A 13,825-nucleotide genomic window follows, 5' to 3' on the forward strand; every position below is an offset into this window, starting at 1 on the left:
TCTCTGACCGATTGGGAAATCTCTGCTCCCTGCGAGAATCGCCCGAGATGACGGAGTAAACGTGAGTTTCTGAATTCCTCTGGCCCGGGGAAGGCACCGGTGTATGTAATGGGTTGTTTGCTGTAAGCCCAGAATTTGGTCTGGCAGGGGTTCCGCGGTATTGTGTACAGGCGTTCGAAGCTGGTGTATGCCTTAATTGCGCGTGGAGTTTTGAACGGGTTTTGGACCCTTACCGTGAAGTTCAGGACTGGTGTGGGTCTTAATTGCACCCGGAGTTCTGAAGGTCAGAACTGGTTTGGGTCTTAATTGCACCCGGAGTTCTGAGGCTCTGAATCGGTGTGGGCCTTAATTGCGCCCGGGGTTCTGGAGCTGAGTGGTGCATTAAATGCACGTATAATCCAGGATTGGTGTGGGCTTTAATTACGCCCGGGGTCCTGAGATTAGCTACGCCTTGATCGTGCACAGACTGGAGTGGCGTGGTTTCTGGCGTGGCGTGTTTTTTTTTTTGTTTTAAAGGAAGCAGGAGTGGAGGAGATATATGTATGTATGTTTTTGGTGTTTTCCTTGTTTGTGAAATACATCAGTACAGGAGAATGAGAAACTAAAGAAGGAATTAACTCCTGGTCACGCTGCACTGGTTAATGTGCTGCAGCCGGCGACTATGTTATGTCCTGCTCTCCCACAGGGGAACAAACAGGCAGGAAACGAAAATAATTGGGATCAATTCCCTCAGTGGCCATATGGAGAAGGGGGGTCTGATTGGGATAACACTTGGTATGAGTGTGATAAAAACGGATCAGGGTCTCCCCTGTTAGAGGGAGGGCGCCCGCAGATCTGTACTCTCACTCGAAGTGGGAAAGGACTTGATGTAGCAGGGGCTGGCGCCGTTGATGACAGTGCCACTCTAACACTGTCTCGCACCCCGTCGAGGGGGTCTGCAATCGCACCTACCTTCCCTGATTTCCCCCATACGATCAAATCCAAAACCGTAAGATATTGACCGGTGGGCTAAAGTACCCACCCGAAATCAGAAATGCAGCGAACCTGGAGTGCGCTTCAGGAATTAAAAGGATTCATGTAAAAGTAAAACAAGAATACAGCACATTGTATTACGAAGAGAAAAATATATTCTCGATGTGTATGTGTGTTTTATGAATTTGTGTGCCGGCATGTATGTGTGTAACTGTGAGTTTTGGTCTACTAAATGACGGTGTGAGTGTGTTTAGCCAGCGGGACAGGCTAGAGACGTAACTAAAGAGACTTGACGAAAATCAACTTAAGGAGATTGGAAAATATAAGAGCGTCTGAAACGTATAAGTACAGTACAGGTGGACATAAAAGTAGTTAAACAGTTTTTGTATTATTATAAATTATTATTAATTGTAATTTATACAATTAGTTGCAATAGTGGAAACAATTTGGTTTTATTCGAATGTCTCGAAACCAGACATGCTGAAACGCTGTAGGTTTAGAATCGAGACTGGGGAGAATAACGTCTTGTGAGAAAATCTGTTTACCTAACGATTAGATCCTGTAAATCCCTTGTAGCCTCCCTAAGTCTGTCCCAGTCCAGTGGATAAAAATGTACTGTTAATGGAGTGTTGGTTTCTCTGTTAGGGGATACTGGAGCACTACTGTCCTGCTTGTTTCACTCCTCTGTTCAACAGTGTACTATAGAGCAATGTATATGGCAAGATGGCAGGAGGCCACAGGAGTATTGGGACAGCAAGTTTTATTTGCCGAGTACCAGATTTTAATGGGTGGTTTTATTCCAGATCTATTGGGTTGGAATATTATGCATTACAAAGAATGACTATGCAGAACAGGGTATCACGTGGCTTCAACTGGCTGTGATCACTCAGTATGTTGATGGTATTCTGAGTGCTTCCCCTGACGAGGAAACCCACAAGTCTGAGTTGCTTCAGCTTTTGAGTGTCTAATAGAAGCAGTTATGATAAGGCCCTTTTGTGTCTAGCATTGTGAAATTTTAACAGGGCCTGGGTGCAATGTTTTTTACAGGGTGAGCACAACTCTTAACAGATCTGCTTAAGGGGGGAGTGCAGTACAAGGACAAGATTGCCTTGGTTCCTGCAGCAAAAGCCGCCTTTAATAATTTGAAACAAGTTCTCTTACAGGTGCTGAGACTGGGGTTTCCTCAGATGGATCAACCATTCCTTTGTATTATTGCAAGTAGCTGACAGAGGCCACCCAAGGAGCCCGCGAGCAGGTCCTGGAGGCGTGGGGACCATCACCTGAAGGAGGGCACAACCTCATCCCAGGATAGTGGGTGTGGATCAGGAAATTTCCTTCACAGGTTCTCCAGCCCAGGTGGGACGGACCCTACCAGATCCTGTTGACAACCGAGTCTGCGGTTCGAGTGGAAGGAAAAGATCGCTGGATCCACGCGCCACACTGCCGACGAGCCTCATCCCCATTTACAGACCCAGAATGAAATCATTTCTGTCAATAATGATAATTGTTGCTGTAGAACTATGTTCCGCAGGGATTAATGATCATCTCTCCCACAAAGGAGAACATGGAATTAATTCCTTTTTAGGCCTCTCCTATCTGACAGCTAAGAAAACCAACCAAAGTGCCTGCTGGGTGTGTGCAGCATTACCCAAATATGTACAGGGAGGACTTCCTATGGGAGCCATTCCTTGGCGTCTCGAGGAAGTCATAGGCATGATCATTTGGAGGGATAATTTAGGAGATTTTAATATGACAAACTATGGGGGGTTGCCATAACACGACTTTAACCTGCACAACATTACAATATCTACAGGAGCGAGGCTTAGAGCCTACGAGTTTCACAGGCTCTTACGCTCCTAAATATAACAGAAGCCATACACCACCATACCTGACTCTCAATAAGGAACGTGAGGGAAACATATGTTTTCAGCACACTAATGGTCTGCACTTGGTTGGATGGAGTCGTTGCCAACTTACCATCGCTGCAAATATATCCACCTCTACCTTCCAAATTCCAGGATGGGATCGGCACACCCCACAATTCGGTATAAGTTTCTTATTTTCAGAGGCATGGGGAGCGCCAAACGGAACATATTTCATTTGTGGAAAACGAGCCTACCCATGGTTGCCAGCCCAGTGGTCTGGCTCATGTTATTTAGGATATGGGGTTCCTCATATCCGTGTTCAAACCCACAGCCCCTTCGGACCTAACCACAGACCACAAAGGAAATTGGCTGATTGGGAATATTATTTAGGTATAATATTTCCACAAGCCGGCATGAACTTTCTGAGTCGAGAGTTAATTCAAATGGCCTCGACTTTAGAAGAATTAGCAAATTCTACCTCATCTAGTCTGAAGGCTGTTAATGATGAGATGGTAGCCCTCAGAACAGTGGCCATGCAGAACCTACTAGCTTTAGATTATGTACTGGCGGCCCAAGGAGGAACTTGTGCAGTAATTGGCACTGAATGCTGCACATATATTCCTGATAATTCTGAGCACATCTCAGATCTGGCCCAACACATTTACAATGAGGGACAGAAATATCAGGACTATTATACTGAAAATTGGGGAATTGGGTCTTGGGTAAAGTCTGTGTTTGGGGCCTGGGGTGGAACCTTTTTATAGTGTTTATCTGTAGGAGTAGTATTGTTTATATGTATAATTGTAATCATCACATTCACAAAAACATGTATCACATCTTGCTATAACCGTGGAACGTACAATGTCATGGCAATACATACCTGTTCGCCAAGAAAGGAAAGATCTGCCCTGACATTGTATGTATAAAAATAGGCTACACTGACGTATGCCATATTTTATAAGGGGGGAATGAAGAAAGATGTGAAGACGGGGGTTTGAATTTAATCCTTTCTGTAGGGGGTTTAGACTTCCAAGTCACAAGCAGGGGTTTATGGCAGGAAAGGGGGTTAACTGATAAGGATTGCAGATGCCAGCTAGGAACCCCCTGGGTGTAATGTAAAACTGACCATTTGCCCAGAACATCGTAAACTGGCCAAATACCATGAACCCCCCTCTTTACCATCATACCGAGTGACGTCAGAAACGGAGAAGAAAACACTATATAACCCAAAAGTTTGTAACAGTACGTTGAACAATACTTCGGTTTTGTTGTTTCTTGCGGGAAACAAGACTTCGGCTTTATTGTTCCTTGCATGCAATAAACTCATCTGTTTTACTTCATCTCGGGATCAAGAACCTTATTTCTTCTGTTACAACAACTGCTATTTCCTTAGATACGCGATTAAAAAAAATAAAAAAAGTTTTGAATCCCCGGCGGAACACATTCCATAAGAATCGGCGCTTTTATATATCGCCTTTAAAGGTGGCTTCTCAAAACGCTTTACAGGATAAAAACAACAATAACAGCAACAACAACAATATTGTATTTCATTGCACTTTGAAAAATAAAAACGATTACAATCTAATCTTTTCACATTTGATCCCAAGATCCCAAGAAAAATAAATCTAAACAGGGAGAAAGTTCTGCTGAAAGTTTATTAAGATACTTAGAAGACAAAGATATCATTTTATGTTGCATTTGTCTGATTGTGAATAAAAAAACAGATATATTTAAACACGTGTTTACGATTTAAATCAAAACGCGATTTAAATCAATATAAATGTTTATATTGTAACGCATAGGTGACTATAAATTGTTATTAAAATTACTTAAATTCGATCATGTTGTGATATTTAGAAATATAAATATGTTTGGTGCGAGTGAGGTATTATTTAATCTCTGACCAAGGGAAACGTTTCATTTTTTCAAAGAAATGTTTGTTAAAAAAAAGTCATGGTTCCAGTGGGATTCAATCACAGACAGTGTGACGTGGGAGTCAGGAACCTAACCCTCAGCGCCACCAGCAAGGTCACATGCAGAGTGCTGAAAAAGCACTACAGAAACATTATCAACAGACAATGTACAGCGTGTACTATTCTTGTGTTGCAGTACATGAATATAATTATATAGTTATTAATTTCTTTAGATACGCGATTCCATATTATATTACCTTTTAATCAAATTCTAAAAGTATGCTTGTTGACTCCGGTATCTCGTTAGTTAAAGACTTCGATGCTTAAAATGTTTAGGAAGAAATGGAATACTGGTGTGTATTTTTTCTTTAAAGTACCAAGACCAGCCATATACTGTATGTTTATGTTCCAAAATATCGTTTATGGCCTTCACACGCGTTACACTATGCTCCTATTCTTTTTATGCTCAGCTACTAAGATTTCCCTTCAGTGGTAAAATTCCATATAAATATTCAATACTAAAACGGGAACAGTAAAGACGTTTACTGTAAATCTTTCTACGACAGACCAACGGACCACGAGTGCCCCTGTTGGTCAACCAATCACGTACCGCGGTATCGCGCGTCATCGTGGGTCACAATGTGCGACGTCGTAGCCAATTACCTCCGGTACATGTCTGTACCGCACACTTTGAATGGCTGCATCTGTATATATATAATGCATTGCAAAAGTATTTACACACTTTTAATAATGTACTGCTGTGGATTAGTGTCCCATCCAGGGTGTATCCCGCCTTACATCAGTTGCTGTAATGTTAAATTTAATGCTAAAAAGTTAACTCTTTGGATAGGGACTATACTTTTACAAGGTACAGCATTTAAAAAAAAACCAACACATTTTATACTCTTTCATTTGATTTCAAGATAATATCTCTAGTAATTTTAATGTATTGATTTTCATAAACTCAACCAAAAGTGCTTTCCCAAAGCCACCCATGTCAGTGCTGAGTGAGTACGGTCTGAGCTACCGTGTATACTAATTATGGCAGCAACACTGCAAAGAACAGAAGAGCTCTTCTCTTCCAATCTATGAATTGGCTTTATTGCTCTCCTCCCCGCTAATAGCTGATTTGTAGTGAGCGTTTTGGCGCACTATGGCTGCCGTTGCATCATCCAGGTGAATGCTGGTGGTGGAGGGGAGTCCCCCATTACCTGTAAAGCGCTTGGAATTGATTGTCCAGAAAACCGCTATATAAGTGTAAGCAATCATTAATTATTATTATTATTATTATTATTATTATTATTATTATTATTATTATTATAGCTCTGGCACCTGTTGTCAATGTCAAAAAGGGTCAAAATATTTTTCTTTTAGATTTAATAAAGTAAATCTAAAAGGCCATTTCTGAGGCAAGTTATATTCAAGATTCAATACTGCTAAGCAATGAATATGTAAGTTTGAGAACTGTTTCTTGTGGTTGGTAAAGATTTAAGCCTTGGGTTAAATAACAAGGACAAAACAGAATTCAAGCTTACACAGAACACCAGGTTAGGAATAAGTGTGAAACTGCAAAAAAAAAATGATAGTCCATGTAATCTAAAGAAAGACCAGCAAATGCAGAGGACTTTATCTGGGAAAGTGAACGTTTTTTTAATTGAACTCAAAGCTGCCAAATAGAATCATCTTTAACTAGGGCTAATTTTACAAACTTTTCAAAAGCAGTGATCATTTAAGTTCAAGTTCAACTTTATTGTCATTCCAGCCACAAGTATACAATGGAATGAAATATTGTTCCTCCTGGTCCACGGTGCAAATACAGACAGGACACTGACATAGACATTGTAGACAGGATACACACAGTAAAATATAATACAAAATAAAATATTTACTAAAACACTGGGGGAATTTAAAATCTGTTTCTGGAATTGGAGTGGGTGCGAGTAGACTCCAGGGAGTTGAGGAGCCTGCAGGAAAAAGCTGTTACAGAGTTTGGTGGAGCTAGCCCGTACACTGCGATATATTTTTTCAGATGGTAGGAAGGCAAAGTGTTCATGGGAGAGGTCATCTACTATACTGGAGGCCCTGTGAAATCAGCGTTTGTGATAGATGACACAAATTGAAGGGAGAAAGGCTCCAACGATGTTTCCAGCTGTTTCCACAATTCTTTGCAAGGTCTGAAGTGTTGCAATTCCCAAACCAAATAGTGATACAGCTGGTCAAGGTGCTCACAATGGTGCTTCGTAGAAAGTGGTAAGAATGGGTGGGGGAAGATTTGCCCTCCTCAGTCGCCGCAGAAAATAGAGACGCTTCTGTGCTTTCTTAGCTATGGAGGTGGTATTGAGGGACCAAGTGAAGTCATCTGTACTGTGTACATCAAGAAACTTGATGCTTATAACTGTCTCCACAGGGGAGACGTTGATGTATATTGGGGAGTGATCAAAACGGGCCCTCCTGAAGTCAATAATTATCTCTTTTGCTTTATTTACATTAAGAGATAGGTGCTTGTTTGTGCACCAGTCGCTAGTTGCTCCACCTCCGCTAGTTGTTGTTATCATGTCGTGTCATTGGCAAACTTGATGATGCAGTTTGAACTGTGCTTGGCCGTACAGTCATGAGTCATCAATGTGAACAGAAGTGGACTGAGCACACAGCCCTCGGGAGTTCCGGTGCTCATTGTGATGGTGCTGGAGATGTTATTACCGATCCGCACTGTCTGAGGTCTCTCGGTCAGAAAGTCCAGAATCCAGTTACAGAGGGAGATGTTGAGGTTCAGCAAGCTTAATGTTCCTATCAGCTTCTGATTGTATTAAACGCTGAACTGAAGTCAATCATCTGTAGACCAGCTGGGGCAGTATGCGAACTGAAGGGGGTCCAAAGGGGTAGGGAGTCTGGACTTGATATGGCCCATGACTAGCCTGTCGTAGCTCTTCGTGATAATTGATGTGATTGCCACGGGGAGGTAATCATTGAGGCACGACACAGCTGACTTCTTCGGCACTGGTATAATAGTGGTGGATTTGAACCATAAAGGGATGACTGCCTGGCACAAGGACATATTAAACATATCTGTGAGGACGTCAGCTAGCTGTTCTGCACATTCCTTGAGCACATGACCAGGTATATTATTGGGTCCAGCAGCCTTACATGTATTAACTTTGGCTAGTGTCCTACTCACATCAGATGCAGACAGGCAAAGCACCTGATCATCAGGAGGAGGTGTGGTTTTCTCGCAGGCACAACGTTCATTGCTTCAAACCGTGCGTAGAAGTTATTCAGCACATCCGGGAAGGAGGCACCACTGTCACTGGCACGTGGGGTAGTCCTGTAATCAGTAATGGCTTGGATGCCTTGCCACATGTGCTGCGTACCTCTAGTGTCGAGGAGTGGCCATGGATTTTTCATGCATAAGTGCGCTTTCCCTCCCCGATGGCACAGGACATGTTGGCCCTCGGACAGGTTGGTCCTTAGAGCTGCCTTGTCTCCTGATCTGAATGCAACATCACGGGTTCTTAGCAGTGCACGGACCTCTGCACTCAGCCATAGCTTCTGGTTGGCCCGTGTGATGGTGGATTTGGAGACGGTGACATCATCTATACACTTACTGATGTAGCCAGTCACAGATGCTGCATACTCCTCTAAGTTCATGAGATGATCAAAGGTAGCAGCCTCCCATAACACATTCCAGTCTGTGCGCTCAAAACAGTCCTCCATCTGGCCATACTCTGATCTGTTTCACAACATGTTTGGTGCGTTTGAGCAGCAGTCTGTATGCTGGGATTAGCATAACAGAGATGTGGTCAGAGAAGCCCAGGTGGGGGCAGGGAACAGCCTTGTATGCGTCACAGATATTTGTATAAACAAAGTCCAGTGGGTTCACCCCTCTGGTTGCTAAGTTAACATTTTGATAAAATTTAGGGAGAACTGATTTAAAATCGCTGATGGCCCCATAAAGGACTCGTGGTGCTTCTTTGGAGACAGCGCTGGGCGGGATGTACACAGCCACAATAATAACTGTAGTTAACTTCCTTTGGTAAACAGGATGGTTGATACTTAACCGTAATAAATGCCACGAGCGATTTAGTACAAATTAGAATAATACAGAATGTAGTATAGATCAGAATGTCTATAAAACTGTTAAGATTGGTAGGCTCCAGCAAAGAGGTGCTGAAAGTCCTATGCTTTGAATAATGCCATGCTGTTGAAGTCAGGTCTTTCAAGAAATGTCTAGATCCTTCATTTAAAGTGTTTACTTCTACAGTAAGTTAACAAAATGGGGCAGATTCCTGTTGTCTGCTTGGGAAGTAAACATGTTTGGTTGACCTAATGCAATTTGTTATTTGATGATTGCTCACAGACAAGTAAGATTTTCATACTATAGAATGAAACAATATCTATATCAACATGGAAAGATGGTCTGAAAATGAGTTAATATTATCATCTGAGCTATAATATGATCATATTTCAAACAAAATAGACTAAAATATAAACTCAATCATCCCATGTAATTTCATAAATACAATGTCTCACTTTGCTCTGATACAGATGCAGCCATTCAAAATGAGCGAGGTACGCTGCAGTACACTGCGGCGGGTGTGTCACATCATAATGCATCATATCAAGACATACCGCATTCAAATTAGATTACATTAATAGTATCCAGAATCACCTTGTAAAACCGCCAAGTGGAGCTAATTAAGCTTAATCCCTCCATTACAGCATTTGAGCTGTCACCATAAAACACTCGGTTTCGAATCCCCATCACTGCTGAGGGAAAATTTATTTCAATTAAGAATTTAAGTTGTATACTCTTTAGACTTTTAAATTTAAACTGTGCATTACAGAATGTTAATCATTATACATTAAAAAGTTGGTATATTTTATGAAAGCAAGATTGCTCAGTTGGACAAAGTACACAACCTACCACATGTATCATAAATATTTTAATAATGCAGAAATATTTTATGCATATAAGTATTTACTGAAGATATTACTAATAGTATTAATAATGAATTACCTTGGACAAGCTGTAAGCTCAAAGTATTACCCTGGTCCACTTTCTTTGTAACAGTCTTTGTAAACGAAAAGACTATTTTTTAATTGACAAAAAGTAACACCACCACACCACAGCATTTAGTTGATCCGATCACGCATTAGTTTCCAATCATACAAAGTAAGATTTGAGAATCTCCGATTCACCATGCCTTTCACATGCTCATAAACGATATTAATTTAGGAACATAAACATATTATGCAAACTGTATATTGCTGGTATTGGTATTTTAAAGAAAACATACTCACCAGTATTCCACTTTCTCCCTAAACATTTTAAGCATCAAAGTCTTACATGTGGTTATTTTGGAAACTTTTTTACATGCTCCTTCTGATCATATTAAGTTTATATACTTTGTGAAAAGTGATAGTGTTTTAACCTTTTCTGTGAATTCGCTCGTTATCGGTGTAAACAAAAGCATACTTTTAGAATTTGATTAACAGGGAATATAATATGGAATTGCATATCTAAATAAATTATACGATATAATTATATTCATGTACTGTCTGGCGGAATAAACTGAAGAGTTAGTTAATGTGACACGGAAGACAGAATAATGTAGTGCTTTCGGGCTCATGCCCTACCAGCAGGGGAATTGAACCTGGGCCTCCAGCGTTACAGTGTGATCTGCGTTCAACCCTGACGGACCAGGTCCCTCCTATTCATATGAAAGGCAGTGACGTCACCGCGCTGGCAAGACCTCATCAAAGTGTAACTCATTCAGAGCGCCCTACATTACAAACTCCAAGCGTTTCATTTTGAGCTGAAGACCCTCACACCTGAAGAAGGCTTCACAGCCGAAACATTGCATTTTCTCTCTTCTCTTTTCAGCATGGAATAAGCCTATTACTTGTTCCTTTGCAGACTACGCAGGCTGACGCAGCTAACCACTCAAAGTAGTTACAGTATATGTATTGCAAAGCGCCCTGTTTTATTAACAGACACTCCCGACTCAAGTGTTGTACGATGATAATAGACGTGGGTAATGCCATCCCCATTAAACAATGTGCTTATTGCGCAAATCCTGCTAAACTAAAAAATTAGACACAAGAAGAGTATTATTGGACAATGTTGTGAGGGCCTGGCAGAATTTCTCTGTAAATTGAAAAGTTATAGAGGTGACACGTATCACCTCTTTTTACACTTGTAAAAAAGAATATTCCACTCTTAGTGCAATGCACTGTTATCTCAATTACCTGCTAATTCATTTTACACCACGGGAAGACAGGAGAATGTGATTGTACTGTATCTGTATGGAATGTGTGTTGCTTTTACAAAATTAAAGTGTTTAAAATGTATAATTAAAAAGTAAAAAAAACTTACACAAAGATTCAAAGATGATCAAGAGGAAATGTATTGCATGGCTAAAGGTCTAACCACATTACCCCCGTTTTGATTAAAATCGCAAACACGTGTTTAATTAAATGCCTTTATTGATTCACAACTCGTTCTGTTGTGGTTATTTTGGAATGTTATTTTGGAAACATTTTGTTTGGAAACATTTTGAAACATTTTGTAACTACACTGCTGTCGATATTGTAGCAATAGACAAAATGAAATGCTTGGAGTTTGTAATGTACGAGTTAAACTTGCAGAAAGTCTTATACTACTGATTGTGCTACAGTACATGAATATAATGATATTGTTATTAATTTCTTTAGATATGCGATTCCATATTATATTCCCTATTAATCACATTCTAAAAGTATGATTTTGTTTACTCCGATTACGAGCGTATTCACAGAAAACGTTAAAAAGTATATAAACGTAATATGGTCAGAAGGAGTACGTAAAAACGTTTCCAAAATAACCACATGTAAGACTTTGATGCTTAAAATGTTTAGGGAAAAATGGAATACTGGTGTGTATGTTTTCTTTAAAATAAAAATACCAGCCATATACAGTTTGCATAATATGTTTATGTTCCTAAATTAATATCATTTATGAGCATGTGAAAGGCATGGTGAATCTGAGATTCTCAAAACTTACTTTGTATGATTGGAAACGAATATGTGATCGGATCAATGAAATGCTGTTGTGTTACTTTTTGCCAATGAAAAAATGAAGTCTTTTCGTTTACAAAGACGGTTACAAAGAAAGTGGACCAGTGTAATACTTTGATTTTAGAGCTTGTCCAAGGTCACTCATTATTAATAATGTAGCGCTTACGGGTTCATGCAGGACAAAGGACAAGTGGAGACGAGATAAGAAAACAAGCGACTGCTTTTATTCTCCTCTCAAAAACAACACCAACCACAGGATTTTACACACACATAAGGGGGACCAACAGAACATGTACACAGGTTTAGGGTGGTAACTCGTTAACAGAAGACTACACACTTAGTAAGCTACACAGGACACTTAAACTAACATAAATCTATTTATATGAGCAGGGTCAGTTGCTGGTCATCGTGCTGACCCTCAGACTCCCCCCGGCTACAACTCCCAGCCTGCTTCACAGCACCCTGAGTGCCTAGGTGCACTTCCTCCTCACCTCCGAGGGCGCTACAATACTATTAGTAATATCTTCGGTAAAGACTTTGATGCATAAAATATTTCTGCAAAATAAAAATATTTATGATAAATGTGGTAGGTTGTGTACTTTTGTCCAACTGAGCAATCTTGCTTTCATAAAATATAGTAACTTTTTAATGTTCAATGATTAACATGCTGTAATACACAGTTTAAAATTAAAAAAAGTCTAAAGAATATACAACTTAAATTCTTAATTGGATAAAGATTATCCCTCGGCAGTGATAGGGATTCGAAACTGGGTGTTTTCTGGTGACAGCTCAAATGCTGTACATGAGAGGTTAAGCTTTATTAGCTCCACCTGGCGGTTTTACAAGGTGATTCCGGATACTATTAACATAATCTAATTTGCACGTAGTAAAATGCGGTATGAGATGATATGACGCGTTATGATGTGTACCTCATCATGTTGTACCGCGTTGTACCTCGCTCGTTTTGAATGGCTGCATGTGTATGTGTTCTCCCACCTCATCCAGCACTATCAGAGAAGACTCAGTGCTGTTATCTTGGAAAAGGGAAGGTGCACAAAGTACTAAATGCAGGGGTGCTAATAATTGTGAGGTGTTTTTGAGAAAAATGTTTATTTTTTATCAGGATTTTTTTCTTTGGATAATTTTACCCCACTGAAAGGTTACATTTCTCTCATATTTTCAGTGTAAGATAAAGCTGATAAACAACAAAGACATTATTCCATAGCCTTTTTAGCTAATCTTTACCAAGGGTGCCAATAATTCTGGAGGGCACTGTATGGAATAAGTGAAGCAATACAAAATACTTTAGCTTTTGCTTTTGACTACAGACTAACTCAAATATTATTTCTTTGAAAACATACATGATAAGTAATGCTTAACAAAAAACATATAAGCACAGCTAGGCTGAGAACAAATACAGTATGGAGACAAAGGACAACTTCAATAATGCAAAAAAAACCCTTAATTTATTAATTAAGACTATTTTATTTAGACTGAGAAACACCAATAAATAATAATAATAAATAAATAATCTCAATAGGCAGAAGAAGCAGATTCCAGAATTCAGACACTAACTAGCAACATTATGCTGCTACCATTACCTCCTCAGATAGTCAGTCAATAAACTACTTATTTATTTCAAGTTCCATTACAAGGTTTGGTTTTCAGTAATTATTTTCTCTGATCCTATCAGAGTTCTAAACATACGTTTATAGAACGTTTACCTAACTATATAAGAAGTTGAACTAAATTCCAAACCTTTAAAGAATAATAATGGTTTACCTATAATTATTTTACTATAATTCTTGTACCTACTTCTCTCGCAGTCTCTTTCTATTCACCTGTCTCCTATTCTCAAAGAGCACCTCACGTCCCCACTCAGTATATTGCAGCTACCACGCATAAGCTTTCTCCATAGGTGTAATTAATTGAGGGCTCTCAATCTCAGTTTCAGGCATTTCTCTAAAAAGAGTAGGGATGTTACTCATGTGTCCTGGCCAAATTTCCTACTGGTCTTTACCA

The 13,825-nt window shown here is 39.9% G+C and overlaps 1 protein-coding gene across 1 annotated transcript in view; it reads right to left on the reverse strand.

Annotated features, from left to right (window-relative positions):
- Positions 1 to 13,825, reverse strand: part of vps8 (VPS8 subunit of CORVET complex) — a 372,860-nt gene that overhangs the window by 174,452 nt on the left and 184,583 nt on the right. The gene's annotated exons all lie outside the window — the stretch shown is intronic.

The sequence above is a fragment of the Lepisosteus oculatus genome, chromosome 12 (genome assembly GCF_040954835.1).
Source record: "Lepisosteus oculatus isolate fLepOcu1 chromosome 12, fLepOcu1.hap2, whole genome shotgun sequence".
NCBI classification, from domain to species: domain Eukaryota; kingdom Metazoa; phylum Chordata; class Actinopteri; order Semionotiformes; family Lepisosteidae; genus Lepisosteus; species Lepisosteus oculatus.